The sequence below is a fragment of the Oryctolagus cuniculus genome, chromosome 6, assembly GCF_051225735.1.
Source record: "Oryctolagus cuniculus isolate XC-2025 breed Fujian yellow rabbit chromosome 6, ASM5122573v1, whole genome shotgun sequence".
Classification (NCBI taxonomy): domain Eukaryota; kingdom Metazoa; phylum Chordata; class Mammalia; order Lagomorpha; family Leporidae; genus Oryctolagus; species Oryctolagus cuniculus.
Genome location: NC_142872.1, coordinates 92,901,604 through 92,919,937, shown reverse-complemented (window position 1 = coordinate 92,919,937; position 18,334 = coordinate 92,901,604). Strand labels below are relative to the sequence as shown.

Sequence of the window (18,334 nt, the reverse complement as noted above, 5' to 3'; positions counted from 1 at the left end):
ACACATTATCCATCCCTTTCCCTACAAGTCTCCTTGTCTAGCATCACTTATCTTTCATTTGCAGATTTTGGTTTTGAATAATAAAAGAATAGGGTCGATGGCAGCGCCATGGCTCGCTTGGCTAATCCTCAGCTTGTGGTCCGGCACCCTGGGTTCTAATCCCAGTTGCTACTCTTTCAGTTTAGCTCTCTGCTATGGCCCGGGATGGTAGCGCAGGATGGCCCAAGTGCTTGGGTCCCTACACCCGCATGGGAGACCAGGAGGAAGCACCTGGCTCCTGGCTTCGGATCGGCGCAGCGCTGGCCATGGTGGCCATTAGGGGGGTGAACCAACGGAAGGAAGACCTTTCTCTTTGTCTCTCTCTCACTGTCTATAACTCTCTCTCTGTCTCTAACTCTGCCTGTCCAAAAAAAAAAAAAAAAAAAAAAAAAAAGAATACGGTTGCAAGAAGATGAACTTAGGCAGGCTTTCAGGACTTGTATAAAACAGGAAATGACCTGAGAAGTTGGACAAGGGCACAGATACTGTACACTGCTCTAATTTCCTTTAAATGCCCTTTGGCACAGCTTTATATAGAAGATACAATTTTACTGGTTGATGCTCTATTTTGGCCTTGAACAACTGATTTCCACATTGTCTTCCTCTACAAGGACAATGAAATCTAAGCTAGCATTGGGTTAAAATCACTTCGATGTGAACTACAAAACGTGATTTATCTCTTTCCAGATTTACCACGTTCCTCCATGAAAGAGGGGGAAACAGGGAATGGGAATGGTAAAGGAAAACAGAGACACAGAATCACTTCAAATACCGTAGGAGCTGCTTCTGTCAGGAATAACATGTTATATAATTTGAGTTTCATGAATCAGCAGTTTAGTCAGTAATTTACATGAATTTTAAAAAGAGAAAAAAATAAGAGGATTGAAAAGGTAACGTGGTTTCTGAAACAAGGCAGGTTTGAAAAGTGTTTTATTCAACCCCCCACAGAAGAACCGTTGACAGGCAGATGACTCAGTCTGGCTTCATTAAGGGCTTCTTACCACCTAATAGCCCTCCTGGGAAAGGCTAGCGCATCTTTCATTCTCCCCATAGCCCTTCTCAAGTCCTCCCAGCAGGGAATGGCCATATTTTCCTCTCTAATTAAAGGTTATCCATGTGGAGATCACATAGCTGAGGGTACAGAGAATTATGTTTGAAGGCTATAAATATTTGAGGATTATTTTGTTTTTCAAAAGACCCTTTCTAACAAAGTAATTGCAACATTTCAAAAGAGAGCTCATAGCAATGCCAGATGCTCCAAAAACTTACAATACCTATGATCACTGTATTTGAACTTGATCATAAATCTAAGTAGCTTAGGTAGATACGAAAGCTGTCATCACAAAACTAACACCACTATGTGTCCAATCTTAAAATCAGAAGGAGGCCAGTTCCGTGGCTCACTTGGCTAATCTTCCACCTGCAGTGCCGGCACCCCAGGTTCTAGTCCCGGTTGGGGCGCCGGATTCTGTCCCGGTTGCTCCTCTTCCAGTCCAGCTCTCTGCTGTGGCCCGGGAGTGCAGTGGAGGATGGCCCAAGTGCTTGGGCCCTGCACCTGCATGGGAGACCAGGAGGAAGCACCTGGCTCCTGGCTTCGGGTGGGTGCAGGGCACCAGCCATAGCAGCCACCTGGGGGTGAACCAACAGAAGGAAGACCTTTCTCTCTGTCTCTCTCTCTCTCTCACTGTCTAACTCTGCCTGTCAATAAATAAATAAATAAATAAATAAATAAATAAATCAGAGGGAAAAAGGTAAGATCTTTAAGAGGGAAAAAAAAGAAAACATTTATTTTCAAGACCCAGGAATGACAAATCCTAAGAAAAGTATCCAAAGGACATTGCTGTCCCTTTTGTAAAAAAACGTTTTGTATCAGATGCTGTTTGAAATAAGAGGGACATTGGATTAGGCCTGCAGATCTCTTATGCATACATCAATTACGGGACTATGTTGAGAAATGTTTTGGAAAAGCAAGAGCCAGTCATTGCACAAATGTCCATGGCAAGCCTACATGTTCCAGGCACAGGACACACACCTACTGTTGTCCAGCGTTGCCAAAGCAGCTGTGCCACCATGGCTGAAGTGCTGTAATATTCCTGTGCCTCAGATTTTCATCTGTAAATCGGGAGAGAAACTGGCTCTAGGTCTCCGGAAGACTCTCTGCAGAGCAGATGAATCTGTCTGGAAGCACTTTGTTACCATGAAAGTGTTAGGTGTCACTTGTCTGAGTTGAATTCATAAATGCCACTAATGGCTGTTGTGCCATAATTACACCACAGGAAAGCAAGCCTTCCTGCTTCAAGACACTTCACACCTATTAAATAAGGTGTATCATCTCATTTGATCACCTCTCTGGTGATTAGATTTAAATATATACATAGGAGAAATAAAGGAACAAGAAAGAGACGGGGAGAAAACTAGCGTGATGTACAGATCTGGACATGAAATTTACAATTATAATGACAAACATCGTTTCTATATTATTTATTCACCATTTCACATCTCCACCAATCTGTGCATCGGGCTAAACTGCTCTTTTGAAAGTACTTTAGGGGCAGGCACTGTGGTGTAGTGGGTAAAGACGCTGCCTTCAATTTCAGTATCCCATATAGGTGCCAGTTCAAGTCCCAGCTGCTCCATTTGCAATCCAGCTCCCTGCTTATGTGCCTGGGAAAGTAGCTGAGGATGGGAAAAGTGCTTGGGTCTCTGCACCCACATGGGTGACCTGAAAGAATCTGCTGGCTCCTGCCTTCAGACTGGCCCAGCTCTGGCCATTGCGGCCATTTGAGGAGTGAACCAGAGATGGAAAATCTCTCTCATCTCTCCCCTTTTCTCTCTGTAAAAATAAACAAATCTTAAAAACCAAGTGAAGAAAAGGACACCTTGTTCTGGAAAAGTATTCTTATATGTTTGCAAATCACAAAGTGGACATCTACCAGCCTGATCCAACAGCAAACAGCAGTAAAATTACAATATGTTGTTATTTTGATGCATACAAAATATTCCATTTTGTAATACATTTCAGGTCCAAACTGACCCTTAAAACCGAAGCAATGTCATATGAATTGTCAAAGAGCTTAGGAACAAAGCTCCTTTTTACAAATGACACTAGGCTCCACACAGTGGCAGTGGGAGAAAAGGGGAAGTTCAGAGGTAACTGACGTGTACAATGGCAGATGAGAGAGACCATCTTACAGAAGCTGCTAGAGCTCTGGCCCCAGACCTGCTTGGAACATGTCTCATTTCCCGAGCTCCAGACTCCCTTCCCCCAGGGATTGCGGTGGTGGCAGCTTATGGGAGTGGTGGCCAAGAAGGCCAGAAGGCACACCCAGTCCTGAAATACGTTTCAGACTTCCTCTACTGTCTCTAGCTCTGGAAATGCAGGGAACTGAAGTATGGGCAATTGCTGGATGGCCAGAACTGCTATAATCTATTATTTTCAATTAAGAATTGATTTATAAGCCACTTAGAAAGAGCCCAGTATACAGTAAGAGCTAAGTATTTGGTAAATAACGAAGGCACTTGCCAGATTGGGTGAATTCTCAACCGAGAAGGGAGAAAATAAAAATACTCAACCGTCTATTTTTTACCTTGACAACGGTTTTGAAATTGCAAGGCTCTGTATTTATTCTTGCATGTCAAGTGCACCCTATATAGTCTCTCGTGCAGAACTGAAATTCTACTCATGGTTCAGAAATCACTGTGCAAAATTGAGTGAAAGCATCCAAGTTTCAATAGACGAAATCTCTCTCTTCTCTTTCCATCACTAACAATGATAAAATCTCAAAGCGCTTCTAGATGGTACACACACCAATACTAAAACTGAGGCCGAACAGGGGCTGATTCACGTGAAAAGGCTCAGATCACAGAGAATTTCAGAGTAGCAAGGCAATAAAGTCTCACCGTACTGGTCGGCTGACAACAGGTTAAGCATTCCTATGCACCCCACTCCCGCAGCCGCCCCTTCCCCGATCCTCACAGGTGACCCCAACCAATTTCGACCTCAGACGGGGACTCCCACCCTCCACGTCCCTCGCTCCTCTAGGTTCTGCAGCCGTGCGCGCGTTAACAGGGTCCATCCACCGACGCCACTCGGGCGTTGAGGACTCGCCGCGCAGAATCTGAATTCACCTCGAGGAAACAAAGACCACAAACTCCCCGGGAGTCGGGGGCTCCGAGGCTTCCGGGGAACGCGGGAAAATCACGTTTGCTCCGAGGAGAGGCAGCAGTCGAGGCCCCGGCAGCCCTTGCCCCGCCCCGTTCCCCCCCGCCCGGGGGCTCCGACCGCGGCCTTGACGCGCGCGGACCCTCCAGCCTGCCCCGCACCTACCCGGCCCCACAGGGCAGCCTCCCGGCGCGGCGGGCGCGGAGCCGAGCGCACTCTCGCTTCCTCTTTCCCCACAGGGCCGCCGGCGTTTCCTTCCCTGACGCGTCACGGCCGCCGGCAGCTCCTCCCGCGGAGCGCGCGGGGCAACCGAGGAGAATCGAGCGGCCGGCGGCTCTCCGAGGAAGGCGGCGGCGGCTCTGAGCCGGGGCGGGGCACGAGTGCCCGGGACCCGCCGGCTGGCAGCGGCCCGCACCGCGCAGGGGGCTGCAGGTTGCGCTCCCCTGCTCAGGCCCGCCGCCCGGGCCCGGAAACCAGCCCTCGTCTCTCTTCCCTGAGGATCCCGCCAAAGGCCTGGCCGCCGTGCGCGGTCTGCCCGGGTCACGCGATGTGCAAAGTTCGAGAGGACACCGGTGGATACTGTCTTGGAGGCTCAGACGCTTCGGTTTTCCCCACTGCTTAGTCGGGTAGTGACCGCTGCCCCAAGAGCTACAAGGACCAAAGCTGATCTGCCCGCCAAGCTGCCCTTGGCGTGTGCAGGTAGCCTGGGAATGGCCCGGGGACATGGCTTGGTGTAACGTGTTAACTCAGAGGAGTGAAATAGGTATCCAAATAATTTAGGCGAACACCTACACTTCATTTGGCATTGTTTGAAGTTTTCTGCTCTTTTCTGCAGCCAACTTTTGGCCTTTGTGTTCACACATAGGCGAGAGTTTTCACAAACTGGCATAGTATAGGGAGAAATTTCCTTTCCACAAATCTAGGTAGATTTAGTTTGTTTTGTTTGTTTGTTTGTTTTTTCCCCATTCCCTATAATCTTGTCAGCTGAGGGCACACTTTATAGCTTCTTCCTAATGTTATTCTTTGACAGAAGCTGTATTTTAGGACTATGTCTCTCTCTCTCTCTCTCTCTCTTTCTCTCTTTTCCCAGATAACAGAAAGAAAAGTACAGAAAATGAGTGGAGAGCTAAGAATTACTTGATTCAGTGGGTGTGCCACAAAGTGGATAAACTTTCAAAGCCGAGTGGGATTCATTTTGTTTGTTTGCTTTTGGTCTCACCACAGCACTGTAATTTAGGTTTCAGCTGGTATCACTTGAAGACAGAACCAAACAACTGAGGAACCCCATGTGTATTTAATGCTTCAGATTCTAAGGCAATGGTCTCTACTTCAGATCTTGTGATTCCTGAAAATTTGCAACAAGTCTATGAATAAATAAACTGTCAAAGGCAGTTAGAGGAACTGGGATCTATGTGTGACTTCCCTAAATTCAGAGGACATTCCCTTATGTTTTAAAATGATAGTCAAAGATTTGGCCCTCAAGTAAAGGTAAGAATATTAATTTTTAATGTCAATAATCATAACATGGCCTTCTTACAGAAAACGGGTTGTGAATCCAAACAGTTTTTATGGTCTGACAAGACTTTGTAAACAATGGTTTCATTAGTATTCGGAAATGGGTATAGCACAGTAGATAGAAATCAGCATAATGCCAATGGTCCTTACACACATTCACAAAGTGAACCACACAATAAGGCACAGAGAAGCTAGAAAAGTTCCTCCCTTGTAATACAATCAAGTGATCAGTGTATCTCTTAATTAAAGCCATATTCACAGTGCTGAAAAATTTCTTAGACAAAGCAAGTTCTGTGTCAATAAACTCCAAGTAGAATGACATCATTCTTGCTTTAGAGACAAATACCTGTCTATCACCACATTTTAATCTTTTTAAAAAACATCTGGGAACCGTTACAACATTTCCAGGATAAATTTGTCTTCCTGCAGTGAGAAACACACACACAGATCACCACTCACAAATATTTGATGATAAGGGGACAAACTGCATTCAACTGACAAGAGACTGGGTATTTTACATTTGGAGAGCAACAACTTAAAAGCCTAATTTCCCAAAAAACTAGCAGTAATAAAAATATTCACAAACTATTTAAGGTTTCCACTTAAAATAATTTTATCTTGTTTTATTTATTTAGAAGGCAGAGAAATAAAGATCTCTCATTTGCTGCATTAATCCCCAGTGCCCCCAACAGCAAGGGTCAGACAAGCTGAAGCTAGGAATTTGGAACTCAATCCAGGTTCCCAACATGGGTAGCAGGGACCCAACTATTTGAACCATCACCTGCTGCCTCCTCTGGTGTACATTTTCATAAACGGGGATCCAGAGTGGAGCCAAGAATCAAATCCAGGTACTCCAATAAGGGCATCCCAAGTGGTATTTCAAATGTTATGCCAAATGTACACCCTCCCTAAAATTAATCTTATGGGCACATTTTAAGGCTGATCACTTTGATTGATTATATCTAGTTATTCGAGTTGATAAAGATTCTATCCCCTTTTTCCGTTATATTTCTGACTTCTTTTTGGTTTATACTACAAAACAAAAGTTGAATATTCAACTAAATGTCTAGCTGATGTTTATGCCTTTATAAAAAATTTCATGCAAGTAATTTTTTTCAAAAATTTCATTTTGTTTGAAAGGTAAAGAGGCTGAGAAAGACAGATCTGGGACCGGCGGGTAAGGCCACTGCCTGAAGCACTGGTATCCCATATGGGTACTGGTTTGAGTCCTGGATGCTCCTCTTTCAATCCAGCTCTCTGCTATGGCCTGGGAAGCAGTAGAAGATGGCCCAAGTCCTCGGGCCCCTGCACCCACGTGGGAGGCCTAGAAGAGGCTCCTGGCTCCTGGCTTTGGATCGACACAGCTCCAACCGTTGCAGCCAATTGGGGAGTGAACCAGCGGATGGAAGACCTCTCTGCCTCTCCTTCTCTCTCGATGTAACTCTTTCAAATAAATAAATAAAATTTTTTTTGACAGTAAGAGTTAAGACAGTGAAAGAGAGAGAGAGACAGAGAGAAAGGTCTTCCTTCCATTGGTTCACTCCCCAAATGGCCGCTATGGCCGGATCTGTGCCAATCCGAAGCCAGGAGCCAGGTACTTCCTCCTGGTTTCCCATGCGAGTGCAGGGCCCAAGCACTTGGGCCATCCTCCACTGCCTTCCCGGGCCACAGCAGAGAGCTGAACTAGAAGAGGAGCAACCAGGACAGAATCCGGCACCCCAACCGAGACTAGAATCCAGGGTGCCGGTGCCACAAGCGGAGGATTAGCCTACTGAGCCACAGCACCAGCCATAAATAAATCTGAGAGAGAGAGAGAGAGAGAGAGAGAGAGAAGAGAGAGAAGAGAGAGACCTCCCATCTGCTGGTTTACTTCCCCAAGAGCCAGCAATAGTCAGGGCTGGGCCAGGGTGAAGCCACGAGCCCAGAACGCCAAGTCTCCCACATGAGTGGGATCTCAAAGTTTTGCATTAGCAGGAAGCTGGGTTGGAAGTACTTTGGACTTAACGAATCACTGTGATATGGTATGCAGGCATTCCAAGCAGCAACTCAAAGCTGCTGCACCAAACTTCTGCTCCTAATTACCTTTTAAAAATAGTTTCGTGTCAGATTCTAAGCCTCAATATTTTGTTTGGAAATATGATTCATATTCATATTGAAAATGTCATTCATAAGGGCCAGCGCTGTAGCACAGTGGGTTAATGCCCTGGCCTGAAGTGCTGGCATCCCATATGGGTGCTGGTTCAAGTTCCAGCTGCTCCACTTCCGATCCAGCTCTCTGCTATGGCCTGGGAAATCAGTAGAAGATGGCCCAAGTCCTTGGGCCCCTGCATCCGCGTGGGAGACCCAGAAGAAGCTCCTGGCTCCTGGCTTCGGATTGGCCCAGCTCTAGCCATTGCAGTCATTTGAGGAGTGAACCATCAGATGGAAGACCTCTCTCTCTCTCTCTCTCTCTCTTTCTCTCTCTGTGTAACTCTTTCAAATAAATAAATAAATCTGTTTAAAAATATCATTCATAAAAGGCAAATATTTTGCTTATCTGTTGGGTCTATAGTGTAGAGACTATGACCACAAGCTCTGGAACTGGACAGAACCAGGTTTAACTGCTGGCTTTCCCACTTTCTATTTTGGACAAATTATTTCACTTTTCTGAGCACTAGTTTCATCAAGAATGTAAGTGTGATAATAGCGTCTTCTTTCTCAGTAAAAGAGGTAATAATAGTGCATGTCTCTTGAAATTACTTTGAGAGGGGCAGGCCTTATGGCACAAAAAGTTAAGTCACCATTTAGGACTCCTGTACCCCAAATTGGAGTACCTGGGATATATTAACACCTTAACTTCTAACCCAGCTTCCAGATACCTGCATCTGGGAGACAGCAGATAATGGCTCAAATGCTTGGGTTCCTGCCACATACATGGGAGACCTGGGTAGAGCTTCTGGCTTTGGTCTGGCCCAGTCCCAGCTGTTGCGGGTTTTGGGGGAATGAACTAGTGGATGAAAATCAATCAATCACTCTGTGCCTCTCAAATAAAATAAAATAAAATTTAAAAAATTTAAATACCTAACAAGGTAATACAGTAAGTTTTTTTTTTCAGGTAAAATATTCCAAAGAAATAAATGTTTGGTTTTCTTCCTCTGCTACTCAAAGTGGAAAACCTTTTCTTTCCTTTTTTTTTTATTTTAAGAGTTACTTATTTATTTGAAAGGCACAATTACAGAAAGTGTGGTTTACTCCCCAAATGGCCACAACGCCTGGAGCTGGGCTGATTCGAAGCCAGGAGCCTGGAGCTTCTTTCTGGTCTCCCATGCAGGTGCAGGGGCTCAAGTACTTAAGTCATCTACTGTTTTCCCAGACCATAGAAGAAAGCTGGACCCGAAGAGGAGCAGCCCAAACTAAAACCGGAGCCCATATGGGATGCCGGTCCTGCAGATGGCGGCTTTATCTGCTACACCACAGCGCCTGCCTGAAAACCTTTTTTTTTTTTTAGTAGGGCCTGATAAGGAAGCATCGTTATTTTTAATGTCATGATAAAGCCCTCTATTATTCGTGTGTGTTTTTTTAGTGTAATCTTGGAAGAGTTGAAGGACAATACCAGAAAAATCATTTAATTTTTTGAGAAAATTTGATAAAATGGCAGTCCAGGACCTGAGTGACCTCATGTTGGCTGGTTAAGGAAGTGAGAATCAGAATTCATTAGGATTTTTTTTTTTTTTACAGGCAGAGTGGACAGTGAGAGAGAGAGACAGAGAGAAAGGTCTTCCTTTGCCGTTGGTTCACCCTCCAATGGCCGCCGCGGCCGGCGCGCTGTGGCCAGTGCACTGCGCTGATCCGATGGCAGGAGCCAGGTGCTTTTCCTGGTCTCCCATGGGGTGCAGGGCCCAAGCACTTGGGCCATCCTCCACTGCACTCCCTGGCCACAGCAGAGAGCTGGCCTGGAAGAGGGGCAACCGGGACAGAATCCGGCACCCTGACCTGGACTACAACCCGGTGTGCCGGCACCGCTAGGCGGAGGATTAGCCTAGTGAGCCGCGGCGCCGGCCAGGATCTTTGTTTTATAACAGATAAGTTGTCAAGTCTAGAGAGGAAAAAGTAAAGCTACCATCAAATTGGTTACAAAAGCACAAATATGTCTGAGTCTTTTTTTTATATTATAAGTTTTATTTTTTAGGAAGCTTTTATTTAATGAATAGAAATTTCATAGGTACAGCTTTAGGAATATAGTGGTTCTTTCCCAATACCTACCCTCCCACCCCAACTCCAGTCGCACCTCCTACTCCCTCTCCCATCCCATTCTTCATTAATATTCATTTTAATTATCCTTATATACAGAAGACCAACTCTATATTAAGTAAAGATTTCAACAGTTTGCACCCACACAAGCACACAAAGTATAAACTACTGTTTGAAGACTAGTTTCACTGTTAATTCTCGAAGTACAACTCATTAGAGATAGGTCCTACACGGGAAGTAACTACACAGTGACGTCTGTTGTTGATTTATCAATTGACACTCTTATTTATGACGTTGAGTCATTTTTTTTTTAAGATTTATTTATTTATTTGAAAGTCAGAGTTACACAGAGAGAGGAGAGGCAGAGAGAGAGAGAGAGAGAGAGAGAGAGAGAGAGGTCTTCCATCTGATGGTTCACTCCTCAAATGGCTGCAATGGCTAGAGCTGGGCCAATCCGAAGCCAGGAGCCAGGAGCTTCTTCCGGGTCTCCCACGCGGATGCAGGGGCCCAAGGACTTGGGTCCTCTTCCGCTGCTTTCCCAGGCCATAGCAGAGAGCTGGATCGGAAGTGGAGCAGCTGGGACTTGAACCAGCACCCATATAGGACCCGGCACTTCAGGCCAGGACGTTAACCCGCTGCGCCACAGCGCCGGCCCCTGAGTCATGTTTAGAGCATTGTGTTTACAGTACTTTTCCCTCTTTCTGCTACAGACTTACCTTCTAGAATGGATCAGACATCATGAATTGTCAGTATAGTTTCCAGCTATTTTTATCCATTGATACACCAATCATAGCATTCCACAAGCTTAAATAAGATAGTTTAAGACATACTAAACATGAATTGACTCAGAATATAAATTTTTTTAAAAGTCTGCAGCCTTTTTTTGCCCTTTTTCTCTTTCTTTGGCCTTTTGCCATTTCAGGTGCTTGCTGCCCCTGCACCTCCAGGGCGCGTGGCCTTTGGGCCACCTACCTCATGCTTCCTGGCCTACATGCTCCTCCGCGTGGCTGGCTCCTGATACTTGGTATGAATCTTAATTTATCTCTTCTTTATCCAGGGCCCTCACTCTCCTATGCATTTCTCCCACTGGATAAAAGCTTTAAAATGTAAAAAAAAAAAAAAAAAAGTCTGCAGTAAAAATGGGCAGACAAAAGTGACTGATTTATTCAATTTTTTTAAAAAATAATTTACTTATGGATTTATGTATTGTACAGGCCGAATGGCAGAGAGAGAGAAGGAGATAGAGATCTTCTATCCACTGGTTTACTCCCCACGTGGCCGCAATGGCTGAGGCTGGGCCAGGCCAAAACCAGCAGACAGGAGCTTCATGTGGGTCGCCTACATGAGAAGCACTCGGGCCATCTTCTGCTTTCTTCCCTTGTACATTAGCAGGGAGCTGGATTGGAAGCACAAAAGCCAGGGATGGAACTGACACTCTGATGTGGGATGCAGGCATTGCAGGCTTTCAGAGCAAAACGTTAATAAAATACAAAGTAACCCAAGATCTAGTTAGGAAAATTCATATATTTGTGGGAATTGAAATTGAGACCGGGGTCCAGTGCTGTGTTATAGTGGGTAAAGCTGCAGCCTCCAGTGCTGGCATACCATTTGGCTGCCAGTTCGAGTCCTGGCTGCTCCACCTCTGATCCCGCTCCCTGTTAGTGCACCTGGGAAAGCAGCAGAAGATGGCTCAAGTATTTGGAAGAAGCTCCTGGCTCCTGACTTTGGATCGGCTCAGCTCTGGCCATTGTGCCATTTGGGGAGTGAACCAACAGATGGAAGATCTCTCACTCTCTCTGTCTCTCCCTCTCTGTAACCCTGCCTTTCAAATAAAATAAATAAATATTAAGAAGAAGAAGAAGAAGAGGAAATTGAGACCAATTGATACCTCCTTAACACAGAGCAGAATGAACTTGTTTGATCTGGAAAATTGTTCAGTATATACTCATTTTGAGCGGGCAGGAGTACAAACAAGTAGGAGACCCAAAACTCAGCATCATTTCTTGGGCCAAATTAGCTAAGTTCATACTCAGAATTGAAATGCCTGAAGTTTGAGTGTATGTGTGTGTGTTTTAATTTGAGAGAGAAAAGGAGAACCCTCCAAATGCCCAGAGCTGGACAAGGCCAAATCCAGGAACTCAGAACTTAATCCACATCTCCCATGTAGGTGGCAGAAACCCAAGAACTTCAGCCATCATCTGCTGCCTCTCAGGGTATAAATTAACAGGAAGCTGCAACCGATAGAAGAGACTCAAACCCAGGTACTCAGATATGGGTTGTAGGTGTCCCAAGTGCAAATTAACCATTAGCCCAAACATCACACCCACCCCTAGTATCTTTGATAATAAAACTATTTTAAAGCAAAACTACATCATGATCAAATGAAGCTTTTCAGATCATAGGACATTCTCACTTTCTATATTAGACTCATGAGAAAAACCATAGGGAAGTGTTAAAAGATCAGAACTCTTAAACTGTTAGTATCAGTATTTTGATGTACAGGTAGCTGGAAATTACTTAAATTTTGTTAATACCTTTAGTTATCCAAAGTGAAACTATTATAAATCTCATTGTTTTCCAATCTAGTTATTCTGAGTTTAAAGAATAAAATATAAATCACTGCTTTTTCTTTCTCTTATTTCCTTTTTTATTTTTTTCTGCATCTTGTTTGGATAGTCAATTACGTTCTTAATCATGTTGCTAATAATCATATCATATTTACATACATCATGTCAGCAGTTTTTACGTTCAGATAATCCTGTTAAGCCTTTGAGCTCAAACCTGCTAGGTGCACTTTGAAGATAACTATTATTTTAATTGCTTATCAGTGGAGAATAATAGCTTTTCTTAAATGCTGTTCATTTGGTGACTCAGTCAATTTACTGTCGATTATGCACAATTAATGACTGAACCCATTTCAAAAGCAACGGCTTACTAGCCTCTGGCTTAAAGAGGTGTTGTTATTTCCTTAACCAATTCCCTAAGAAATCTGTGTCTGGCTTAACCAGATGTGTCAGAGACTTAAGTGGACCATAGGAGACTATAATTCTTTGTAGAATAAAAGATTTTTCAATTCCCTTAGGTTTTCTGGAATAAACCCCAGTTCCTTTAAGTTTTTTCTCACATCTCTTTGTTTCATGACTCATGTGATCTGTTTTTCAAATCCTTCACATTTCTTTGTTAGCTTTTGAATGAGGTGCCCAGTGTGAGACATGGAAGTCTTTTATAAAGGATCAACTAAGTCTGTAATAGAGTGAGAGCATTTTCTTGCAGCTCTCCAATTCATACTCTTATAATGCAACCTACTATAATTCTTACATTTAAAATTGCTTTTCAGGGGCAGGCATTGGGTCTGGCAATTAGGGCACTAGTTAAGACAGCTGCATCCTATATTGGATTGCCTGGGTTTGAGACCTGGCTCCAATCTTGATTCCAGCTTCCCGCTAAAGCACATCCTGAGAGGCAGCAGGTAATCTTGTTGGTGCTCAAAATGTATGGATTTGCTAGCACATGGAATTTTGGATTTTCATATTACTTCACTGGGTGGGTTCTTCTGAGGATAAAGTGAGTTCATATGTACAGGGTACTTCAAAAAATTCCTGGGGGAGCAGACAATTAGCATGTATTTTGTTTTGTTTTGTTTTGTTTTTGTGTTGTTTTTTGTTTTGTTTTGTTTTGACAGGCAGAGTGGACAGTGAGAGAGGGAGACAGAGAGAAAGGTCCTCCTTTGCCGTTGGTTCACCCTCCAATGGCCGCCGCGGCTGGCGCGCTGCGGCCAGTGCACCGCGCTGATCCGATGGCAGGAAACAGGTACTTATCCTGGTCTCCCATGGGGTACAGGGCCCAAGCACTTGGGCCATCCTCCACTGCACTCCCAGGCCACAGCAGAGAGCTGGCCTGGAAGAGGGGCAACCGGGACAGAATCTGGCGCCCTGACAGGGACTAGAACCCGGTGTGCCGGCGCCGCTGGGTGGAGGATTAGCCTAGTGAGCTGTGGCGCCGGCCAGCATGGGTTTTAAGATGTCTGTGTTCCAAACTGGAATATGTAAGTTTGATTTCCAGCTCCAATTCCCAACTCCAGCATTCCGCCAATGCAGAACCTGGGAGCCAGCAGTAGTCTCAAGTAATTGGGTTCCTGCCACCCACATGAGAGACTTGAATTGCATTCCTGTGTCCCATCTTCTGCCATGGTCATTGTGGGCTTTGAAGTTGGGAGTGAACCAGTGGATGGGAGCTTGCTCCCTCTCGGTCTTTCTTGCCTTTTTTTAAGTTCTTGGAAAATGGAACTAAAAGATAAGTTTATTTTGGTGCAAAAGTAAAACTTACCTGTTAAAAAGGTAAATGCAATATTTTTAGATTAGCTTATAAAAATTATTGATTGATAGCAGAGAAAAAGGAAATTTACTGGTCAAACTTCAGTAGAAACTGTTACAAAACTTGTGGATGATACTGAAAAAGAAAATGAGTATTTTAATGGATACAGCCAATGACAATGCATTCCTTCTGTTGCATAATTTTCCATAGTACACATTTTCCATAGACTTTTCATAGAAGCATTGTATAGTTAATCCTCCGTATCTGTGGTTCCACATCCATGGATCCAATGAATTGCAGATCAAAAATATATTTTTAAAATTTTATTTACTTATTTGAGAGAGGGCATACAAAAGATAGAGAGTTCTCATCTGCTGGTTCACTCCCCACATGCCTACAATGGCCAGCATTGGGCTGGGCCAAAGCCAGGAACCGGCAACTCAATCCTGATCTCCCCTGTGGGTGGAAGGGATACAGTCACCTGAGTCACCACTGCTGCCTCCCGAGTTCTGCATTAACACAAAGTGGGAATCTGGAGCCAGAGGCAGCTGTTGAACCCAGGAACGCCAATGTGGGACACAGGCATCTTAACCAGATAGATCTGTACCAGTAGACTAAACACCTGCCCCACATCAAAAATACTTTGAAAAGTAATTCTCTACAATGAACATTTTTTAGTCATTAATCTCTAAATAATTCAGTAAAACAACTATTTATATAGCATTTACAATGTATTACAGGTATTATAAATAATCTAGAAATGATTGAAAGTACAAGGGAGGATATGCATAGGTTATAGACAAATACTTAACCATTTTAATAATAGACTTGAACATCTGTGGATTTTGGTATGTAAAAGGGGTCCTGGAACCAATCCCCCGTAGAAACCAAGGGAGAACCACATATATAAATCTCTGAATATCATATGTACCCCCAAAATAAGCATTGCATGAGCACTAGTTAATACTTAAGAGAGTAGTTGACTATGAAGGTGAATTGTGCATTTTTCTCAGACAAAAAGCCAAATGATAATATTAGCCTTTGGGTAATATGTTACATAGTGGATATTAAACACAGACACTATTTTTAAGGTAGTTTTAACAATTGGCAGGAGAGAAACTCTCCCCACCCCCACCCCACTGCTCACTTTAAGTGCATGTGCCTTTTGAAATAAATACTTTAGAGAGAGCATTTTGAAATGTTTGGAAATATTTCCAACATATGATTTTGGTGAATAAAAACATGTGTGTAAGTGTAGTATTAAAACTGCATTTTTGGAAACACAATTTTTCTATTTGTTTAAAGATTTTCAGAATAATTAATTTTACTGGATCTTAAGCTTACTTGTTAAAAAGGTAAATGCAGTACTTTTAAACTGGTATGCAAAAATTATTGACAGCAGATAAAAAGGAAATTTACTGGTCAAACTTCAGTGGAAACTGTTACAGAACTGGTAGATAGGATTGAAAAAGAAAATGAAATTTTTTTTTTTTTTTTGACAGGCAGAGTGGATAGTGAGAGAGAGAGACAGAGAGAAAGGTCTTCCTTTTGCCGTTGGTTCACCCTCCAATGGCCGCCACGGCTGGCGCGCTGCGGCCGGCGCACTGCACTGATCCGAAGGCAGGAGCCAGGTACTTATCCTAGTCTCACATGGGGTGCAGGACCCAAGTATTTGGGCCATCCTCCACTGCCTTCCCGGGCCATAGCAGAGAGCTGGCCTGGAAGAGGGGCAACCGGGACAGAATCCGGCGCCCTGACCGGGACTAGAACCCAGTGTGCCAGCGCCGCTGGGTGGAGGATTAGCCTATTGAGCCACAGCGCCGGCCAGAAAATGAATATTTTAATAGATACAGCCAATTACAATACATTCCTCCCATTTAAATCTAAATGTCATTTTGAAATATCTTCTTCCACTGTGACATCTATTAAAATGATTTTTTTTAAAATTTACTTGACAGGTAGAGTTACAGACGGTGAGAGAGAGAGAGAGACAGAGAGAAAGGTCTTCCTTCCGTTGGTTCACCCCCCAAATGGCCGCTACACCAGTGCTGCACTGATCCAAAGCCAGGAGCCAGGTGCTTCCTCCTGGTCTCCCACGTGTGCGCAGGGACCCAAGCCCTTGGGCCATCCTCCACTGCTATCCCAGATCACAGCAGAGAGCTGGACTGGAAGAGGAGCAACCGGGACTAGAACCCAGCACCTATATGGGATGCCGGCACTGCAGGCAGATGATTAACCAGTAAGCCATGGCACCAGCCCCTAAAATGAATTTTTAGAAAACAAAACTTAAGGCTGATGTTGTGGCACAGTAGGTTGAACTGCCACCTGCCAACACCAGTGTCATGTGTGGGTGCTGATTTGAATCCTGGCTGTTCCACTTCCAATTCAGCTCCCTGTTAATGCACCTGGGGAAGCAGCAGCAGATGGCCCAAGTGCTTGGGCCCCTGTCACCCATACGGGAGACCTGGAAGGAGTTCGTGGCTCCTGGCTTCCACCTGGCCCAGCCCCAGCCATTGCAGCCATTTGGGAGTGAACCAGGAGATGGAAGATCTCTCTCACTGTCTCTCCCTCTCTCTCTCTCTCTCTGTAACTATCTTTCAAATAAATAAATAAATCTTTAAAGAAACTAAATTTAAAAGAGACCGTCAAATCACTGTATCAAAAGTGTTAAACCAAGATTTTAATAAAATACCAATAAAACATCAAGTGAAAGCAAAAAAGCTTTTATGATATTAAGAAATTAGGATTAAAATATTGAAGTTTTTTAATATTTAAAATTTGGAGGTTTATGTTTTACAATATATGTAGCATATCAGTATAGGAGATTACAAATACATAATTTATATATGAATGTGTATCCTGAAACATTTTAAAAATTTTGTTATTTATTTATCTGAGAGACAGACAGAGAAGGCTCCCATCTACGTGTGCACTCCCCAAAGGAAACAAGACCTGGGGCCATGCTGGGGCAAAGCCAGGAGCTGGGAACTCAATCCCGATCTCCCATGTGGGTGGCAGAGACCCAAGTACCTGGGCCATCACCACTGCCTCTCAGAGTCTGCACTAGCAGATAGCTGGAATCAGATGCAGAGCAGGGAATTGAACCCAGGTAGTGCAATGTGGGGTGCAGGCATCTGAACCAGTGTCTTAACCACTAGGCTAACTGCCCTCCCCTGAAATATTTTTAAGGATGGAATGCATTTTCAAAAAACCTGACGTTAGTTACCTTCCACATCCCCATTTCTTGAGTTGGTGTCATCTGACAATGTAATACCTTTTGTTCTCTTCCTTCTTCATTCAATAACTATGCTTGAATACCTAATGTGGGCTAGGTACTGTGCTGGGATCAAAAAGGTAGAAATTAGAAATATAACCACCATCTTCAAGCTGTAGTTTGTGTCATTTATGAAACACGTAATGAGGAACTATTCTTAGAACCAAGTTCCACAGAATCACCTGCTTCTCAGCTACTTTCCCATGCTTCACTTCCAGGCCTTTAATTAGTTGAGGATCAACTGTGGATTGGAATGCTTAATTTGAAACTGGTCATTTGATCACTCACTTAGTTTCTATGTGGTTTGACTTTTTATTTATTTTCTTCATTTGAAAGACAGAGACAGAGGGAGAGATACAGATAGAGATCTCCTATCTGCTGATTCACTCCCCAAATGTTGGTAACAGCAGGGGTAGGCCAGGCTGAAGTGAGGAACTAGAAACTCAGTCAAGGTCTCCCACATGAGTGGTAGGGACCCAGCTACTTGAGCCGTCACCTGTTGCCTCCTAGGTTGTATGTTAGTGGGCTGAAATTGGAATCAGGAGTGGAGCTGGGGCTGAAACCAGGTACCCTGAAATGGAATGCAGCATCTGTTTTTGTTTGTTTGTTTGACAGAGTTAGAGAGAGACAGAGAGAAAGGTCTTCCTTCCATTGGTTCACCCCCCAAATGGCCGCTACGGCCGGAGCTCCACCGATCCAAAGCCAGGAGCCAGGTGCTTCCTCCTGGTCTCCCATGTGTGTACAGGGGCCCAAGCACTTAGGCCATTCTCCACTGCCCTCCAGGGTCACAGCAGAGAGCT

At 44.2% G+C, this 18,334-nt stretch overlaps 1 protein-coding gene across 4 annotated transcripts in view; it reads right to left on the bottom strand.

The window, feature by feature from the left end:
- Positions 1-4,825, bottom strand: part of SGK3 (serum/glucocorticoid regulated kinase family member 3) — a 157,749-nt gene extending 152,924 nt beyond the window's left edge. For 2 of the 4 annotated variants that reach the window (XM_089336302.1, XM_070075140.2), the window contains exon 1: positions 4,367-4,825. The gene's annotated coding sequence lies outside the window, so the exon portion shown is untranslated. The remainder of the gene's footprint in view (positions 1-4,366) is intronic. The other 2 variants (XM_089336310.1, XM_089336309.1) reach the window with 2 other exon arrangements.
- Between the last annotated feature and the right edge of the window lie 13,509 nt (positions 4,826-18,334).